A 19,525-nucleotide genomic window follows, 5' to 3' on the forward strand; every position below is an offset into this window, starting at 1 on the left:
ATACATGATTAATGTTTTTTTTATTAAATAGAATTTATGTTAAACTCTATTATTATAATTATCATACTTTAAAGCTAGGTTCTAATTTACACTTTAAATTTATTGTACTTTGTATATATTTTTTAAATCAAATTAAATTTTATATTAATTTCTTGACTATTTTTTATAACTTTTTGTTATATTGAAATTACTTTTAGATTGTAATTATGTATAAAATTTTATTTATATTTAATATTCAATCACTATCATTTATAAATATACAATACTACTATATATATACCTATTTAAATTCAAACCTAGCTTTAATTTTGTTTTATTATGTATAAGTCTTATCTAAACTCATAGAAATTACGAATTAATATTATTTTAATATTTTTATATGTATTTCATAGATATTATTAGAAAAAATAAATGACCTCCTTTAATTTTAATGGTATACATCCCTCATAATTATATGATAACAATCAATACATAAATTTATATAAAAGTGTACTCGATTTTTTTCATATGATAATACACAATTAAACTTTATATAATTTTTATATTTATATAATAAACTGATTTTTTTTTCTTTGTTTTCTACTCACACATATTTTCTTTATTTGTATATCATATTCTAACTAACTCATACTACTCTTTAATTATTAGTCACACATCTCTTATTTGTCAATTATATTACTCCACTTATATCATAAATCAAATTGTATAAAATTGTTTACTGAATTTGAAATATTTTATTTAGGAATAAGTAAATTATTGATTTAGAGTGGGATAAGATAAAGCATATATATGATTTTGTAAATATTTCTATTGTTATGAATTCTTATTTCCTATAGTTTCATTGGTATTAGTATTCATTATATGAAAATTCTTATGTCCCGTGCATAGCACGTGGGTTAATACTAGTTTCCATAACAACTGACCTATTGTTTCAAACTTGCCTTTTCACTGAGACAAAACAAATACCTTCATAATGAATAACAAATCATAATAATCAAATAAATGAATAATTAACCACAATCAAGTGTGAACTAATAATTAATCCAAATAATTGATAGACTTAAACTGAAGATCGAAGATTTAGGTAATTTGTAGTTGCATTTGATCTGGTCGAATCGATTACCTGGAGCGGAGACATTCCTAATAAATTACTATCATATTTAAATAGAGTTGAATTATGTCAAGAATCTATATAGTATGTGTGTACCTAGTGTTGCGTGTGTGGGGACGAATTAATTATAATTAATTATCGTGGCCTTAATAAAGAATTTTACTTAGTAATCAAATGTAAAATTCTACACCAGGTCCCATTAATTAGTCTTCAATTCACAAATCTAATACTTCATCTATCCCGTTAAAATTTAAAAATAAAACATTTTCCTTTTTGAATTATCCAATAAAAAATGAAACGTTTCCTAAAATAGAAACAACATCATTTCTATATTTTATTCTCTCTTACTTTATTTATTCTTCGTTTACTTACAATACTGTATAAAATCTTGTGGCGAAAACCAAATTTTCATATTTATTGGGACGGAGAGAGTGGTATTCAACAGCAAAGCCTACTTTTAACTCTCTAAGTACATTTAAATAGAAATGAATTTTGATGCAATAACGTGTATGAAGTTAAAAAATATCCCTCTAATTCATGCGCCAAAAATGCCGTTTTTTGTCCAGCACTTAATTAGGTACAAATTTTTGAAAAGCAATCTTGTTTTAGATATTCCCAAATAGACTTGATATACTAGAACACAGTCACAGTCACAGATGCCCAAATTTTTTATAGAAACTTGTAAGCCGATTTGAAGCCAACATAGAAATCAAATATTAGGTGATTAATTAGGTTGACACATGGAAACTCTCCACCATTAATCACAAAAAAAATACATGAAATCTTGCGACTAAAGAAAATGTGGCTGATGGGGTCTACTCTTCCTCCTCGCATAGCACACAACAACCTTCAATTCATTTGGTTTTGAGTCTTTTTTGTATGAATAAATCAATGTTCCTGCAGGCCATCCTCCATGTTGAGTAGATTGACTCCGAGATTTTAAACTTACAAAAACAAAGTTAGAACCCAAAAATGCATTTGATTTATGGAGGACTCTCGTTTACCCAAAATTTTGCTTAGACTGCATCCCACTTTCATACAACTTGTTGTATTTCCTCTCTAGCTAGCTAGAGCTCGTGAGGTTTGTATATGCTACTATTTCTCTTGTCATGACTTCAACCATAATTTTATACCGACTTTAATCATTTTGATCGGTTGAAAGTCTTTGGTACATTCCACCCCTTCAATCTTCGTGATCAACGTCACCAAGGTATTGGAGATGTAAAGATACCTGATGAAGTTGAACAAATTGATGCCTCGGATGATGGACATGTGTCGAGTAGTGAGCACATTCCAGCTCATGAAAAAGATCACAAACGGTCATGGATCGACGTGGTGAAAGGAGATGTATTGAAGAATATCTGATTCTTGTTATTGTTACAGGAAGTGGTCCCTTGCTGAGTTGTTGGCTAATGGCTATTAGATCAGTTTTATGTTCCCTTTTTTTTATGCTTTAGTAGTCTTATATATAATGAGGTAAAGTGTCTGTGTAATGTATTCTGCAATCCTATCATTTATAGTAATACAACTAGCAACTTTCTCTTCTCAAAAACAATGGAGTTTCTCATTTTCCTTTACAAGGTACGCTCGATTTCTCTAGATGACCTACTCGTGTTGGACTAAAAATGTAGCCGTGAGGAAAATGCATTTAGCTAATGGTGTAATTAAATATTGTCAGGCTCCTAAAAGATTTTGTTCCACTCATCAACGCATACACGGAGTAGTACTTGTTTTCTTTCTATTCAAGGAATTCATTAATTAATTTTGTAAAAGGAGATAGGTTATAGCACTTTATAGCTTACTATTTTCAGAATATCATTTTCCTAGTAAGTATGGAGTACTATTTTTCTATGTAGAGATCTCCATGACGAGCTAATTTCAGAGACAATCAATACCGCAAGCCCTAGCTAGCTTGAAGATGTATGCTCCAATTTCAGCTCTATTTTCGGCTGATTTTCTAGCACCGGGATAATTTGTCTCTAAACCAAAGGAATAATGAAAGAAATCTGGAAATAATTTCACTGTATAAATAAACTCATCTTGTTGTTTCTTGCTGGGGCTGAAGAAAGAAATTAAAGAATTAAAGAACTTATAAGAAAACTCAACCAAAATTTGGATCGCCGATGCATAAATTAATCTGGAGAATGGAGGAAAATATTGTTGTGACTAGCTACTTTTTAAGCTCATTTGCCCTATCTTTACATTTTTAAGTAACAAAATCTTAAAATCCAGGAAAACTGTACAATCCATTCACACACTAGTACTAGCTCACCAAATCCCAGATATAGTTTGATTAACTTCAAATTTAATTTGATGATAGAATCATAATCACCTCGACGCAGCAGACGTACTTACATGTGGAGCTAGGATGAAAGAAATATTGTGTGTATGATCAAACGAGCCCGGGAGTTCCCCCAAACACTTCACGAGAGGCAATTGGGGTGGTCGACTCCGAGAAGTGTTTGCAGGGAACTCTAGAGGACGCATGAAATGAAATTGTTGCAACTCATCATATTTTCTTTGTCAATTGTAGTGTGGCTTTTAAAGAGCTCAACATATTCGTTGCTGTAAACCATGGAATATATCTCTGATCCAGAATGAACCTAGAGCTCAACATATTCGTTGCCGTTGGCATCTCCTGTGCCAGCACACCGGAGATCGCCCCGTGTAAGATGAGGCGGGTTGCTAGTTGTTGTATGCTTATCATATGATATTACCTTAATATTCATCTGTAAATTTCCCACTTAGGATCACATTTTCGTGTTTGTATTGTTGGTGGATTGTGGCTTATGAGTGAAATCTAATATCTGTATTATTTTTTTGGGAGGGAAATTCAATATGAATTGAATCTGAGATCTCTCCTTTTCACATAAAAGAAGCCCATTTTATTTCTTAAATAGTAGTAGAAGTGTTGAGGAAAAATTCACTGACCATCCACACCATGTAGACATGATTGAGTTGGTGTGCCCAACAAATAATTATTTGACAAGTAGAACTCTATAAAAGTTAATATCCCAACTGTACTTAATTATACATAGAAACTGTAAATCAACTTTCAATGAGTATTACAATAAATTATGGAAAATTTTCCAAAATATTTTGAACCTTTTTAAATATTCTCAACTACATATTGAATCTAATGGGAATAATATTTGCGTACACATAATAATACATGTGTTTTGCAATTTTATTTTATAGTTTTAAAATATTCTTACATTTTTATATGCTATTAAAAAATAAAATAAAAAAGTTGAAATTAATACATTAGTATGTTAACAAAATTGAAGTTAATAGCCACACTTCATTATTTATGTACTCAGTAGAACACACGTGATATTATATACACAAACGTATATTAACCTAAAATAAAAATTTTGGCTATTAATTTAAATCTTGTTGATATATTATTAATTATTTCAACTTTTATCTATTTTTTTATAGGGAAAATAAAAAAAATTTTAAAAAATTTTTTTAAAATTTTAAAATAAAATAACAAAAAACATGTAAAATTGTATAAATATATTACTCCCACTAAATTCGGAGTATGTTTTGACATAAATACAAAATATTTAGTTTTTTTTTCCCATAATTTAAAGTAATAAAACTTTAAATTTCCATTAATTTCCATATATAATCATGAAATTTTGGGAATATAACATAGAATTCCATTTGTCAAATGTTTTTTGTTAGCATACCCTCATTATCCAATTAAATTCGGACTGGGGAATTTTTCATTCGATGAGAAAAACCGTTCGGGTTTCAAACCGTGTCATTAATAACAATAATATTAGTATGGATTTAGTTAATTCAAAACAAATACACGAGGAGATTAACTCAACCAATCAGTTAAGTTAGATTTGTTGGATTAATAGAAAAAGTATGATTGTTTTTAGTTTTGTCAAAATGGATTGGGGTTTTAAAATCGTTTTTAAAAAAATGGATAATTGGATCCAACCCGTTTTTTGAAAATAAATCGGGTCGGATAATGAAAATTTTTGGTTACGGGGTATCGGATTCCGATATCCGATCAGTATCCTTATCGATTTATCGATTTATTTTAAAAATTAATAAATTATATTTTTATTATAATTAAATATAATATAATTTTTAACTATAATTTAATTAATTTAATAGTTAGCATATAAGATATTAATTTAAATTTTTTTTAATTATATTTTAATTTCATTGATGTGATATTTATAATTTTGAAAATTTTTTTGTGATATTATTTTGATCTTGTTTTTATGTTAAATTGTATTTATAAAGGATGAATGTTTGAACTTATGAATTTTGATGGTTATTGACTTATTTATGGATAAAAGATGTTAATATGTATAACTTATAAATTTTTGTATTTTTCAAAGTTTGGTAGTTATTTTTTTTAAAATTAAACTACTACAAAAATTAGTTATTTTATCTTAAATTGATACTATAAGAATTTGTAATTCTAAAAGTTTGTGTTATTTTGGATCGTTTTTTTGGGGGATAAAAATAATTTTCAAATTTGGGTTGGGTATGGGGTATTGGATTTTGGGAATTTGGGATCAATGCAAAAATTTTGGGGATATAGGGGTATCAATTTGATAGGCCAAATTTTATTATTTGGATTGTTTTAAAAATTTTAGTTCTTTGGTGCAGAATAAAATGAATAATAAAAAAAAGTACCAAACAAACAATAATTTTACTGATGGCATTATGGGTATTTTGTATTATAAATTAGATGATGATTATTAATTGAATGATTAGAGTGCGTTCAATTTCCATAACAACTGACCTATTGTATCAAACTTGCCTTTTCACTGAAACCAAACAAACACCAGCTTCATAATAACTAATCATAATAAAAAATTAAAATGAAAAATTAATCACAATCAAGGGGAACTAATAATTAAACCCAAATAATTGATAGACTTAATCTGAAGATCGAAGGTTTAGGTAATTTGTAGTTGCATATGGTCAGGTGAATCGTTTAAACGGGGCGGGAACATTCCTAATAAATTATATATTTCGGGGTAAAATAAATTAACAAAATTTGTACATGCAAAATACCCTTTAAAATTTTTAAACCCTTTTTTTATTTAAAACCCGGTTTTTTTTATTTTAATACCTTGTTTCAATTCCCCTTTTTTAGTATATTTGTAAAGTTAATCAATATCAAATTAAAAGGGTTTATATATGGTAAAATAAAATATGCAGTTAGTTAAAAAACGGTGCCATTCTTTTAAAAGGAAGTCTCAAAAATTTAAAAAAAAAATTTGAATGATAACATATTTTTGCTTAAAATAAAATTTATTTAATAATAAAAAAATTTGAAACGAATAAAACTGGAGTATTATTATTTTAGGAAAATCAAAAGAAATAAAATATATATCTAAAATTGTTTGCAAAATTAGAATTTTAAAAAATTTTTTAAAAAGGAAAAAAAATAAAGACAAAATAATATATTTTTAGTTAGTGATAATTCTTAAACTAAAAATATATGAAGTAGTCATTTTTTATAATTAATATTAGAAAATCAATTAATAATTTTAATTGGATCAAGTATAATTATTTTATTTAATATCATAAGACTAAAATAATTTATAACGCCAAAAAAAATATTAAAGCATTAACGTTTTTATAAATTAAAATTTTTGAAATTTTAATAAAAAATAGTTGGTTTGGGAAAAACTATGTTTTTTTTTTGGTTGATGATATAAAAAAAATAAATATAAAATTATGTAGTCAATTTTTTGACTTGAAATTTTTAAAAAAAATTTAATAGTAAAATAATTGGATGTGGATTAATGTAATAATTTTGTTTTGATCCGAAATTATTTCTATATATTGTAGTCATTTTTATAATTAAAATTTTAAAATTATTTAGTAGTAAAATAATTGGATTTAATATTCCTTAAATTATTGGATGATAACACTAAGAAATTAAGTAGGGTACTATATATGAATATGTCATTAAGTTTATAATTTTAAATTATTTAATAATAAAAAAATCTAGTCGAAATACTATTTTTTTTCTCTTTGGATGATAACACTAATAAATACTAACATTTAAAAACATTTAGTCATTTTTTTTAATTTAGAAATTCAAAAAAATTCATTAGTAAAATAATTGGATGTGGATGATAAAGGTTATTTCATTTGATGATTTTACTAAGAAATTAAAGGGATATAAATATATGTAATTGTTTATATAACTTGGAATTTTATAAATTATTTAATAATAAAATAATTGAATTGTGAATGACTATGATTTATTTGTTGGATGATAGAAGTAACAAATTAAATATATATATCTATATATATATATATATATATATATATATATAACTTAGAATGAATTTAATACTAAAATACTTGGATGTGAAATATTATTATCAAATTCTTCGACGATAACACAAAGAAATTAAGAATATATGCATATGGTTGTTTTCATAACTTGGTATTTTAAGAATATTTAATAAAGTAATTAGATGCGAAATACTAATATAATCCCTCCGTCCGAAAGATTGTCCTAGTTCCTTTTTGACTCGTTTTGCAAAAATAATAAATAGGTAAAGTTGAAAGAGAGTAAAATAAGAAAGAATAATGTAGGTAAAGACTATTTACATTATTCTCTCTTTACTTTACTCTCTTCTTAACTATTTATTATTATTTTTATAAAATGAGTGTGAAAAGAAAATAGACAATCTTTCGAAGGAATTTTTGGATATTGAAAACTAATAATTAAGTATCTCCGTCGTGATTTGGAGTCCGGTCACTTTTGCATCCGTTTATAAAAATAATAAAAAATAGTTAAAGTGGGGAAATGGTAAAGTAAGAGAGAGAATAATGTTGAAAGGATTAGATGCGAAATACTAATATTTTTTGGATATTGAAAACTAAGAAATTAAGTATCTTGTCCGTGATTAGGGAATCCGGCCACTTTTTTGCACCCATTTTATAAAAATAATAAAAAATAGTTAACGCTGGAGAAATGGTAAAGTAAAAGAGAGAATAATATTGAAAAGATTATTTTCAACATTATTTCTCTCTTACTTTACTATTTCTCCACTTTAACTATTTATTATTTTATAAAAAGCAAAATGATGAGAACTCCTCGTGCGGGTCGGATGGAGTATGACGTATTCTATTTTTTATATCTAGACATTTATGAATTTTTTAATAATAAAATAATTAGATACGAATAACTATGATTATTTTCTTTGATGATAGCATTAGTTAAGAAATAAGTATATATACATTGGTCGTTTTCATACCTTAGAATTTTAAGAATTACTACTATTTAATAATAAATTAATTGGATGAGACATACTACTATTATTATTTCTTTGGACGGTAAGATTAAGAAATTAGTAAATTTGCGTGTAGTCATTTTTTGTAATTTACAAATTTAAAAATTACCAATAAAATAATTTGGTGTTGATGATTATGATTGATTTCGTTTGATGATAACACATTGAAATTAAGTATATATGGATGTAGTGTTTTTATATTGGAATTTTAAAATTATTTATTAATAAAATAATTTGATATGAATGACTATAATTATTTTATTTGACGATAACACTAAAGAATTAATTGAAATGAAAAAAATATCCACATTCTTATTATTGGAAGAAGAAATTATGCGACTAATGTAAAGGTATCTACATAATTGGTTATGAAGATATAGTAAATTATCTACAGAATGCGTAAATGATGATTATGAAAACTTAATTTTCCAAAATGATCATAGAAGGTAATTTTGTAATACATTAAATGAATTAGTAATCATAAATTTATTATAAATGTAAAATACCTAAAATGTCCAATTTTGTATCCACAATTTTTGTTAATTTATCACTACTCTTTAAATAGATCGAGTTGAATTATGTCAAGAATCTATATAGTATGTGTGTCACTACCTAGTGTTGTGTGTGTGGGGACGCTTTAGTTGTAAATTGTAATTAATTATCGTGGCCTTAATAAAGAATTTACTTAGTAATCAAATGTAAAATTCTACACTTAGTCTTCAATTCACAAATCTAATACTCCGTTTTCCTTTTAGAATTATCTAATCAAAAATGAAATGTTTCCTAAAACGAAAACAACATCATCCCCATTTTTTTCTATTTCTTACTTTACTTCCTCTTCATTAACTCACAATCAGTATAAAATTTACGCAAAATCAGATTTTCATATTTATTGGGACGGAGAGAATAATATACAAAAGCAAAGCCTACTTTCAACTCCAAGTACATTTAAAATGAAATGAATTTTGATGCAATAAATGCACAAAAAATGCCGTTTTTGTCCGGCACTTAATTAGGTACAAATTTTTTAAAAGCAATCTTGTTTTAGACGAGTAAATCAAAATTGATCCTAAACATATAGCCAAAATATGAATTTGGTCCAAAACATTCACTTTTTAAAAATCGGGTCCAAAACATTTGAAATCATTATCGAAGTGGACCTTTTCAGTGAAAAACTAACGGTCACGTCTAATTAATGATTTTTTAACTTAATTAATATACTAATACATAATTAATTAAATAAACTTAAATATAAAATTAATGAAATGCTATGAAATTTCAAAATCGACTATTTCTCCCTCTTTTCCTTCTCTTCCATCTCTCATTCGTTATTCCTAAATCGGAATCTCTCCCTTCTTCTCTCGGTGCTCAACGTCGTCGGCGTCTTTCTCTCGCCGACAACGACGGTGCGAAGCGGTGAAACGAAACCATCTTCTAGCAACAGACCGCGTCAGGAGATAACAAGCACGGACGCCGAGAAAGAAAATTGAGAGAGAGAGATGACGAGGACGAAAAGAAATGGGGGTTGATGGCGACAACAATGGTGGACGGCGGTTTTGATCTCGGACGCGACGATGCGGAGAAGCACGCGATGACAATGATTTGTGGAGGAACGAACGGAGAGAGAAAGACGTGCGACGTTGAGCGCAGAGAAGAAGAAGGAGATTCGGATTTTGAAATTTCTTAGCATTTTATTAATTTATATTTAATTTTGTTTAATTAATTATGCATTAGTATATTAATTAAGTTAAAAACATTAATTAGGACGTTACCTGCTTAGTTTTGAGGAAAATGACCATTCGATAACATTTCAAATATTTAGGACACTTCGATAACGATTTCAAATGTTTTGGACGATTTTCAAAAAGTGAATGTTTTGGACGAAATTCGTATTTTGACTATATGTGTATGACCAATTTTGACCTTTACTCTTTTAGATATATCCCGAATAGACTTGATATAGAACACGATACGGGAAGCCGAATTTTTATAGAAACTTCTAAGCCGGTTTCAAGCCAACATGAAAGCAAATATTGGGTGATTAGGTCGAAGACACATGAAACACTCTCCACCAATCACAAAAAAATAGTAGTACATGAAATCTTGCAACTAAATTAAAGAAAATGTGGCTGATGATCTAGTCTTCCTCCTCGCATAGCACACAATGATTATCTCTAGCGTCAAAAGCACCGAATCCGAACAACCTTCAATTCCTGCAGGCCATTCCTCCATGTTGAGTAGATTGACTCTGAGATTTGAAACTTACAAAACAAAGTTAGAACCCAAAATGCATTTGATTTGTTGAAGAACTGCAGGTTACTCGTGTTTACACACATGATTCACGGCTAAAATGAGATCCTCAACTGACTCTTCCTCCGAGCTAGGGAAAAACGATCTGCAAACCTTGCTATCCTACTACACCCCTCATACCTTCATTAGTAAATAGCTTCAATAGTCCGGGGAACATGTTTTTAAGACTCTTACCCAAAATTTTGCTTAGACTCTTGTGAGGCAAATAATATCCCATATTGGAGAATGAACAAGAGTTGCCATGACTTTAACAATGATTTTACACCGACTTTAATCATTTTGATCGGTCCAAAGTCTTTGATATATTCGCCCCTTCAATCTTGGATTACGTCGCCCAGTACGGTCGATTTCTCTAGATGACCTACTCGTGTTGGACTAAAAATGTAGCCGTGAGGCAAATAATGCATTTAGCTAATGGTGTAATTAAATATTGTCAGGCTCCTAAAAGATTTTGTTCCACTCCATATCTTTCTATTCAAGGAATTCATTAATTAATTTTGTAAAAGGGATAGGTTATAGCACTTTGTAGCTTATAGACTATTTTCAAAATATGTAGAGATCTCCAAAATGAGCTATTTCAGAAACAATTAATTATTTAATTTACCGCAAGCCCTAGCTAGCTTGAAGATGTATGTGCTCCAATTTCACCTCTATTTTCTAGCACCTGGATAATATGTCTTTAAACTAAAGGAAAATGAAAGAAATCTGGAAAATTTCACTGTATAAATCTTGAAGCACTAAACTCATCTTGTTGTTTTAATTGCTGGGGCTGAAGAAAGAAAGAAAAGAACTTATAAGAAAAATCAACCAAAATTTGGATCGCCGATGCATAAATCTGGAGAATGGAGGAAAATATTGTTGTGACTAGCTACTAAATTTTAAGCTCATTTGCCCTATCTTTACATTTTTAAATAACAAAATCTTAAAATCCAGAAAACTGTACAATCCAATCACACTACTAGCTCACGAAACCCCAGATATAGTTTGATTAACTTCAATTGTTTTTAATTTGATGATAGAATCATAATCAGCAGACGTACTTACCGGTGGAGGATGAAAGAAATATTGTGTGTATGATCAAACGAGCCGGAGTTCCCAAACACTTCACGAGAGCAATTGGGGTGGTCGACCCCGAGAAGTGTTTGCAGGAACTCTAGAGGACGCATGAAATAAAATTGTTGCAACTCAATCATGTTTTTGTTGTCAATTGTAGTGTGGCTTTTAAAGGTTTTTTTGGAGCTCAACATATTCGTTGCTCCGATGCTGTAAACCATGGAATATATCTCTGATCCAGAATGAACCTAGACTCCATTTCATGTCCCAAACATCAGAATCTTATTCAGTTATCATCACGCCCCATTTCACTAGCTTCTTATATATTCCCCCTTACTTTGTTTTCTCTATTTTTTTATTTAATTACTTACTGAATCAAATAGTGCTAATAGATTTATGTTTGCTCTTTATGAGTATGAGTTATGTAGCCTTGCGTAATTGATTTAGGCAGTACAAATTCAACCCAGAAACATTACAAACAATGCAATTATGATTCATAATCAAAATCCAAGCCTCAATTCTCTCATTAATTATATTTTACTACCTCTTTCTAAAAATTCGTCCTTTGTACACAAATCAGCAAATCACAATAGCTAAGTTATATATGTCTCATTTCATTATCGTGTGATTTAAATTACATCCGTAGAATCTAGAAAGAAGAACATTAATGAGAGTGGCAGTATAATCATCTATGCTTATGCAAATGAAGAAGAGAAGAATTATCATTTTAATTCGATAAAACTTCCACACCCTCCCCTTTGTTATGAGGATGTTTTTAAAAGAAAAAAATAAAAGAAGTCATAATAGCATATAATGTGAAAAACTATTACTAACTTGCAAATTCCTAATTTAATATTTCGCCAATTATGATTCCTCAAATTTTATGGAGTAGTACTTTTACAGTATCCAGGACCAGGAACCACTAATTAATCAATTTATTCGTCTCCAAAAAAGATATATATATTAAAATTAACCACACAAACTAATGCGGCAAAATAAATGTTTCCGATCCGCACAACTTCAAGAGCATCGATACGCCCAAATTTGAAAAAAAAACAAACTCCCAAATTCAAAATTAACATGAAAAATATCAAATTTGCCCTAAAAATGAAAATATCAAATTTGAGTAAAAAAATGTCGCAATCCCTACAAAATATAGTAGATCTACCTTTTTCCCTTTGCTAACCTTGAGAGAGAGAGAGTGAGAGAGACCTGATCATGCAGAGAGATGTGTCTGGGGAAGAACTGAATGTAGACGCAATTGTGGGAAACGTGAAGAATCTTGGTGGATGACGCCTGCCCTTTATCCTAATCTCTTCACCTAAATATTAATCTCATAATTCGATTAAGTCTTCATTTTAAGTCCGAGATAATTAATGTGTTGAATCCCTTTAGTGATAATATTGAAGGAGACTTGATTAATTTAATATAGTACTAGTATAATTGATTGTGAGTTGTCAAGTAGTAGTAAGATATACTGAGATACTAAAGGATAACATATTATATCTGACAGCAAAAGTGATCGAGGGATTCTTCTCTATTATGCACCTTGCCTACAATACTGACCAGATTCTATATTTTCATTGGAAATATCAGATATTGACCATACTGGGATAAATCATATAATAAGAAAATGTATTATTATTATTATTATTATTATTATTATTATTATTATTATTATTTATTAAAATATGCACACATTTTTTTGATACTTTTTATTATTTTTAGTTATTCCTAAAGTATAACTCAGTAGTATAATATATTCACATTTTTATCTATTTAATTTGATTCGAATGATTTTGTATGCAAGTAGTACTCTTTACAACAATTTGACCTTTCAAAAAAAATTTACTCATCGAAATAGTTATAAATTAAATAACCAAAACAAGAAAAGTTGAAAGCCTGATAAGAAACTAATTATTAACTCAAATTAAATTGCAACTGTTTCACGTCACATGAATGATAATGGGCCACGAAATCAAGAGTAATGTACTACGTACTATATACTTCACCAATTCTTGTAATATTGTATGTTGTCATTGATGATTGAAAAATATTGCTGTGCTTAATCAGCAATGTTGGTTGCTAAACAACTAAGTATTACAGTAAACAAGTTATCTGTGCTAATTTAACTTGCTAGGATTTATTTGATATAAACCCTAGTATTAATTATTTTGTTGGTATAGTCCAGTTCATTAGTAGAATATATGTGTGCATTCAAACCTATGTTTCAAAAATCAGGTGGGTAAGCAAATGGACCAAGGTATCAAATTCATGATTTACACCATTGATCCAACTAGAATATTATCAAAAAATAAAGTCCTGTTTGTTTTTTAAAAATATAAAAAATGGTTATAATTGGTTTCTAACTGAATCGGGCCGATCACTAGTTTTTACTCCCTCCATCCATAAAAAATAGTCTCATTTTGTCATTTTGGAATGTCCACAAAAGATAGTCTTAGAAAGTTTCAGTCTCATACTTCACGCAATTTTTTCTCTCGATGTCCCTTACTTTACTTACTTTTTCTTCTTTTATATTACTTTACCAATTACTTATTAAACTCTACCGTTCACAAATGAGACAATTTTTTAGACGAAAGGAGTATGTTCCAGTTGGACCGACACATGTCTGTTCACGGCTAAACCAGACGATCCAGTCTGAAATTTAAACACTGATTCAAACATTATCATAATTGATGGCTACGAGAAGACTTCAGTATATTTTGGAACTAATACACATTGCCTAATAGTAGTAATTCATTTGGTTACATTTTTGTCCAAAATCCTTCCCAACTTCTGGAAACTCGGGTCGACCCGGGTGCAACTATATGGAGTATGATACAAATAGGGTAAAGTAGAGCAATTTTATCGTATTTTATTATATGAATTAGTCCAATAAATAAATACTACTACATGATGTATGCAAATAGAGTAAAATTATCATATGAATTAGTCCTATAAATACATGATGTAAATGTGATACAAATACTAGCTAGCTAGCTAGATACACACAAAGCCAAATTTAATCCAAATGACTAAGAAAGAGAATGATGTAGAGGAGTTCTGTCTACATTATTCTCTCTTTACTTTACTTTCAATCTATTCTAACTATTTGTTATAATATTCTCAAAATACGTGAAAAAGAAATGTGTCACATAAGGAACACAGAGAGTACGTATTCTTAGTATGCTACAATGATATAGTAATCATTCAATCATTCTCAAGCCCCAAATTTTGATCCATCAATTAAAATTCAACAATCAGAAACAAGTTGGAAATATACTGTGAGGCCAAACTTCACAAGGAGTCTATACAATTTAACAACAATTAACAACCATCAACAATTCCGATAAATTTCATATGTTTCAAAATATATAAGTGGAGACAATTATTCATTATGGAAGACACTGATAAAGAAAACGAAATCTATCTGATACAACGTGAAGAGTTTCTGTTTGTTTTTCGACATTATCACAAATTATGAGGCGAAATCTCGCTGCTTTTCTCAGGATTCTATCCTTGTATTTTGTTTTTATAAGTATTTTCACATTCCCAACAGAACCAAGTTATGCCATTTCGTTCTAAAGATAGCAACAAATTTGTTGCTAATTTTCTATCTATCAACAAAAACACTTTATTATAATGGAAATTCAATTTCCTGTATATTTATATAAACACCAACTCAATCGATACAAATCAACATCTTGACTTGAATATTTATACTAATCAACTGTGAAAATCACAAAAAAGCTTCAGCATTTTTGCATTATGGCTAACAATGGAAGTATTGCAGTCATGTTGTTGGCATTTGTTTCTTTTCATTTGTCGACAACTCAACTGCAGAGGTTCTTATTCTATAGCTTAACAAATTTAAAATTTTGTGTTAATATATTTTAAATTATTAATTTGCAGTGGTTAAACCATGGTGGAGCCGTGGAGGAGACCTGAGCAACAGAAGGAGTGAGATCGGAGGAAGTATCAATCCCATCTCCGTTCGCTTAGGGCTGTTGAGACAGAGATGGAAATTCTTGGCCGGATTCCACATAACCGCGACGCCGGCTGTGGCCAACGGAGTAGTCTACTTCCCGTCGTGGAACGGAAATCTTTACGCTGTTGATGCCGCCAACGGAGCGCTGATATGGCAACGGAATATAGGGCAGTGAACATTCGTCAACGTCACGGTGTCCGGCGACGCCTGTGGTGGCCGACGATCTCCTCATTGTTGGAATCTACGCCCGCCTACGTCATCGCTGTCACGCGCTCGGCGGGAACACTTGTCTGGTCTACTCGGCTGGATCCCGGCGTCTGGAACGGTTTACAGAGGGTTCAGATGATTCCATGTTAAAACCAGGAAAAATCGTCTTGATGATAGGAAAAAATTGTTCGAGATGTATATATTGTTTTCCGTTCTCTATTTATACTGACAATGAATTTTTATTATATTTGCATATATGTTTCAGTGGATTCTATGTCGGGGTAACGTCTCAGGAAGTGACATTACCGGCGACAAAATGTTGCACTTTCCGAGGAAGCATGGCGAAGATAGACGTAAAAAGTGGAAAAATATTATGGCAAACGTATACCTTACCTGATAACGGCGGTAAACTAGGAGGATAGCGCAGCTGCGGCATTTGGGGCAGCAGCCCCTCCATCGAGGCCTCGTGTATGTAGGAACAGGGCAACTTTATATTGCTCCCACGAGGTTCTTCAGTGTCAGGCTAGGCAGAACAACAGAACAACGCCGCCGAGCAAGCCTGATGAGTGTTTCGGGCATTGATGGCGTTTGATTTGAATAGTGGGAGAATCGTGTGGGCTAGGCAACTAGGTGGTTATGATGTTTTCTACTTCACTTGTTTGGTCCCCAATAACCCCGATTGTCCGCCCGGCCCCAACTTGGATGCCGACTTTGGTGAGGCTCGATGCAGCTCACCATTTTGTCCAATGGAAGATTGCAGACGTTGTGGTCGCGGTTCAAAAAGCGGCTTTGCTTGGGCTCTAGATCGCGCCAATGGTGACATAGTGTGGTCCACTGTAAGTCATTAATTATATTTGTGTTGATGAATGTTTTTTGGTGTAAAATGATAACTTAAATACTGCCATATTATAAGTCTAATTAGCTTCACTAATCACTTAAAAACTACTCCTATTTTCGGATGGAACTAATAAACTTCTATTAGAATGATGACCATATTTTGTAATTTTTGCTTGTGTTCGGATTACAGAAAGCGGGTCCCGGAGGCCTACAAGGAGGAGGGGTGTGGGGTGCCGCTAGTGACGGATTGGCGTGTACACGAATATAGTGAATACCAGTAAGAGCCCTTCACTCTGAACCCGTCTACCCGAAACACTACAGCTGGTGGATGGGTGGCGATGGACGCCAACACTGGGAATATCTTTGGACCACGGCTGATCCAAGGAACGAAACGCCCACGGGCCGGTTACCATTGTCAACGGAGTCCTGTTTGCAGGGTCGGTGGCCCAACAGGCCCCGTTTTGCAATGGATGCAAGGACAGGGGCTATAATTTGGACATTCGAGACGGGAGCCACCGTGTATGGAGGAGCATCGTCGAGCTACGGTGCATCTTCATTGGGCACGGCTATTCAATAGGTCTCGCGAAGTTCCACCCCACTTGGACCAGCGGCAATATCTCTTTGCATTGTGCATTCCCTAAAAAATCAGAGTTAGAGGAGTAGTAAACATAAAAAGGTAATAGAAGGGTCAAGATATGTGTGAGGCGGCGCCCAAAGTTCCCCAAACACTTCACTAGGAAAGGGAACTGTTTTATTACTAGTGAAGTAGTTTGAGGAAACTTCAGTCGAAACCACACCAATCACCAATCACAATGTACTATGTTGTAATAATAATACAAAGGCTTCTTGTTGCCTATATTTATATAGAGGACCTACTAACTCCGTACCAAGAATCAATCTTTGTCCAAGACACCTAAATAAAATGGCAATATCTGAACCTGGTCACAGATGTGGGTCAATTATATGATTAATAATCTTTTGAATTAGTCACTTTCAAGCTTTAATTACTCTTGCAACTATTTATGTGTTCATCAAATTCAACTTCCTACACACTCTACTGATTTTTACTCGTTTGATGCATGATACTTTATGAATGTTTAGTTAACCCTAACAACATAGATTAATTAATTCTTATGAATTCAACAAAAATATTTCAGTGTCTCAGATAACAAGGAGCTAACCATAATTAATAATCCTACAACAATTTGTTTGACAATTCTTATGACTTTCAGGAAAACAAATGAAGAAATACTAGTAAGACAAAGGGCAAATTTTAATTTCCATGTGGAACACTGCAAATTATTAGCAAATTTGAATTGGAAATCTTAAGTGATGAAAAAAATAAGTTTCAGTAACTCATTTTGAAACAAATAAGTTTATCAATTGGTGGAAAATATCATAATTTAGCAATATTTCTAAAATAAACCAAAAACTAGTATAAATAAAACATTATTACTAGTATTAATTATCTTCCTATCCTAAAATAAAGCTTAAGATAATTCGGAACTCAATAAAAGAATCTCGTTTCCCTGTAACTAGGAAAACATTAGTATTCAACCAACCAAAACAGGGGTTGTTTTAATCAAACTACATGATCATATATTGTCCACAAAGGAATTTAATCTTACAATTATTTAATTTAATGTACTGATAAGTTTTATTCCTTTAATTCCAGTAAATTAGTAGTATATAAAAGAGGAGATCTGAACCTGGTCGAAAAGTAGCCCAATACTTAAAAGGGTATCACCTTTTCCTTCATCCCTGAATCAAAATACATATATATTTCTTACAGTTTCAATTGGTATCTTTTCTTATAGTCTAACATGGAAAACACTTCAAACTAACTATGCAAGTTATAAGAAACATTTCAAGCACAGTTTAAAGGGATTTCGGCGCTAAGATTTACACTGAAAATAAGTACTCCAATGGTATACTGCAAATACATTATTCTCGTATTAACAAACATTTCAAGAAATAAGCAAACAATAGTCTGGGCCAAGAATAAAAATAAACCTAAAGAACATGTTAGAGATGCAGAAAATAAATCCCGTCATAAAGAAAATTGCTTTCCAACGAAATACCAAATCCAGAGGAATCAGTCAAATTCTTTACATCAAAGCAGATTGTTGTGGTTTTCTTGAAATCTGACGCCTCATGATTCTAAAGCATACAGCTGGCCCTTCGCTTAAGCTTATGGTGGGTCTGATTTCAATCGAAGGACTTGATCGTAGTTTTAGAGATAAATCCTCGATAGGACCACTTGTAACCAAAACAAGGAAAAGAAATTGAACCTGGTTAAGAATGTAGGTTATGTTATGTTGCCATGGAAGCATTTTCACAACTGAATCTGCATAATTGATCCTATCATCCTTTCCAACTTACTTTCACCAAAACTAAATCATATTCCCGGGGACTGATACTCTGTTTCCCCAAAGTGTCTGATTTTATCAAAAAAAATTTTGCAGCATTTGAATATTACAAGTTGGGGATAAAGGAATCGTAATATTCTGCCCTTTTGCGATACCAACCAAATATGCTCTGGACCTTCGGGGTATTCTGTGTCTGATAGCACCTACAAAGACTCCTTTCCTCTGCTCCATCGCCAACTATAAAAGAGGTATCAGTTTGAGTTCAATCATCAAACAAGTGGAAAGTACTATGTTTTTTTTTGAGTTCCCTCCCAAAGCTTCATTGCATAGTTTTTGAGAAAGGATGGACACTGAAGTG

General features: G+C 30.8%; 1 long non-coding RNA gene and 1 pseudogene across 1 annotated transcript; both read left to right on the top strand.

The window, feature by feature from the left end:
* Positions 1-2,632: 2,632 nt before the first annotated feature.
* LOC125204064 lies at positions 2,633-3,961 on the top strand. Its single transcript, XR_007173481.1, has 2 exons — positions 2,633-2,692; positions 3,645-3,961. It is a non-coding gene; the product is annotated as an uncharacterized LOC125204064 (long non-coding RNA).
* Positions 3,962-15,534: 11,573 nt separating this feature from the next.
* On the top strand, positions 15,535-17,515 carry LOC125206519 (annotated as a pseudogene).
* The last annotated feature ends 2,010 nt before the right edge of the window (positions 17,516-19,525 follow it).

This window comes from Salvia hispanica, chromosome 2, assembly GCF_023119035.1.
Source record: "Salvia hispanica cultivar TCC Black 2014 chromosome 2, UniMelb_Shisp_WGS_1.0, whole genome shotgun sequence".
Classification (NCBI taxonomy): domain Eukaryota; kingdom Viridiplantae; phylum Streptophyta; class Magnoliopsida; order Lamiales; family Lamiaceae; genus Salvia; species Salvia hispanica.